Raw genomic sequence first — 2,632 nt, 5'->3', positions numbered from 1 at the left:
AAGGTGTGAAAGTGCTGGCTTACGTCCCGTCCATATCTTATATGGAGTCTTAATTACAGACTTACTTGGAACCCTATTTAACAGATAACAGGCCGATTCGAGTGCATATCCCCAGAAGGATATCGGTAAGCTAGCAAAACCCATCATGGATCGGACCATGTCTAATAGAGTTCGATTCCTCCTTTCAGACACACCATTATGCTGTGGTGTTCCTGGAGGAGTCCATTGGGAGAGAATCTCATTCTCTCCTAGATATGTGAGAAATTCACTAGAAAGGTATTCTCCTCCTCGATCAGATCGAAGAGTTTTAATACTCTTCCCAGTTTGTTTTTCTACTTCACTTCGGAATCGTTTGAACATTTCAAATGAATCTGACTTATGTTTCATCAGATAGACATATCCATATCGGGATAGGTCATCCATGAAAGTTATGAAGTAGAAATATCCACCTCTAGCACTGGTGCTCATGGGCCCACATACATCAGTATGTACTAGGCCCAAGAGCTCAGTAGCTCTCTCACCTTTTCCAGTAAAAGGTGACTTGGTCATTTTACCAAGAAGACAGGACTCACAGGTTGGAAGTGATTCACAATCACTAACTTCGAGATTCCCTCTTGAGTCAACCTGTTTATTCTGTTCTTGTTTATATGACCTAGCCTACAGTGCCATAAGTAGATATCTGACACACTATCTAATCTAGGGTGCTTGCCAGTTGAATAGACTCTTATCAGGCTTGATCTTTTTGGTCTGGCTCTGCACTGATGTCCCAGCCTGAACTTGCACCTTCTTCACTTTCTTCTTCTTGTTCTTCTTCCTTTTCTCAAAAGGTCGAGAACCAGAAGACGAACCTCCCACTAAGTTCACCGACTCCTTGTAAAGTTGGTGATCCTTCTCAAAGTTCTGAAGCAACCCCAGTAACCCGTGGTAGTTCTCTTCAGGCTTTGTCATTCTATAATGAGTGAGGAATGGGAGATAAGACTTGGACAGCGAGTTCAGTATTGCATCTTTCCCAAGCTATTCATGCAAGGAAAAGCCGAGCTTGCTCAATCATTCCATCAGCTCGATCATGTACAATACATGATCAGTGACAGAGGCACCATCCCGCATTTTGGCGTTGAAGATGGCACAACTAGTCTTGTGCCTCTCCACATCATCGGGTGTGCCAAAAGCATCCTCCAACACTTGAAGCATGTCCTTTGGCTGAGCTGTCTCGAATCTGCGACTGAACTCGTCGCTCATGGCAGCCAGCATGATACAGCGCACCGTGGTTCAGTCACTGAGCCACTTCTGGTAAGTGTCTCTGACTGTTCCACGTGCATTGACAGCTAGCTCCTCAGGTGTAGGATCCATTATCACATATAGGATCCGTTCATGCTCCAGGACTATCTTCAACTTTTGGTACCAGCTATCGAAGTTGGGTCCCACCAACTTATCATTGTCCAACAATGATCGGAGCGATAGGGAAGTGGCCATATTTGCACAAAGGAGAACCATAACCTAATTAGTAATTGATTCATTAAACCTAAAGATTTGGACTTTAATCAAAAGGTTTCTCCCACTATTTTATTCGAATTGGTAGCCTCTACCTCCAACTCGAGGAATTACCCTAATTCCTTAGCGGGTACTAGAATCCACTTAGACTGCACACAAGCCCAACTTTGGTTGGCCAACCCATGTACATCTAGGGGTAGGTTCATAACCAATTGTTTCTCTAAATAATTTCTAGTAATTTTAATTTTGCCCCAGAAACCAATCAGTAGGCTTTGGCCTCCACTGTAAGGATCCAGTTAGGTCCAACCATTAACATGATCATACATGGTGTATCTAACCAACGAATGATTAAGCCCAACTTTGGTTGGCTCACCTAACCACCATTAGAGAGACACTTCCAAGTCATCATATGATGAGTGATAATTCCATTAGTCAACAAGCACCAGGCCTTTGGGTCTGCAATGATTATTGAGTTAATGGACTCATTATCAAACATCTTAATGGGAGGCTATGATTCAGTTATCTCCATAACTTTATCATTTTAAGGACCTAATAATTTTAGAAGATTTAAATAATATAGAGGATGAAGTCAGATGAACCAGCTTATCATGATCCTCTTACTGGCTTCACCAAGTCAGCTTAAGGAAGACCAGGGCTGGTCTAGGAGCACCTAAATCAGTCACACTGATTTACCTAGCTGACATGGGTCAGCTCGAATAGTCAAGTGATCCGATCAAAACATAATTTCACCAAGAGGCCAGGTAAGTTCGATCAGTGGGAGGGTCTGCCAAAGCTTGCCTTAGACACCATCAAAAAATGGCCAGGTAAGCGGGCTCCCAATTAAAAACCACCAGTCTGGTTTACCTTAGATACCAACTAGTTTAATTAGTTTCGATTAGATCAACCTAACAGTTCGTGCTAGACCGCTTAGCCAAGAATCAAGTCTATTTGGTTCTCGTTAAAGACATGGACTTGACCAACTACAACTATTATAATTGATCTAGAGAATCCTTGACCTAATCTAAACAACAATTGATTAGATTTAGTCAATTCTCTAATTAAGTCCATCTTCAATCTAACCATAGGTCTAACCCAATTAATGGACCTAATTCCCGCTAACCCATTAACCCAATGTGTTATG

This window comes from Elaeis guineensis, unplaced genomic scaffold, assembly GCF_000442705.2.
Source record: "Elaeis guineensis isolate ETL-2024a unplaced genomic scaffold, EG11 Super_Scaffold_1000033, whole genome shotgun sequence".
NCBI lineage: Eukaryota > Viridiplantae > Streptophyta > Magnoliopsida > Arecales > Arecaceae > Elaeis > Elaeis guineensis.
Note: the sequence above shows the minus strand (reverse complement) of the source record.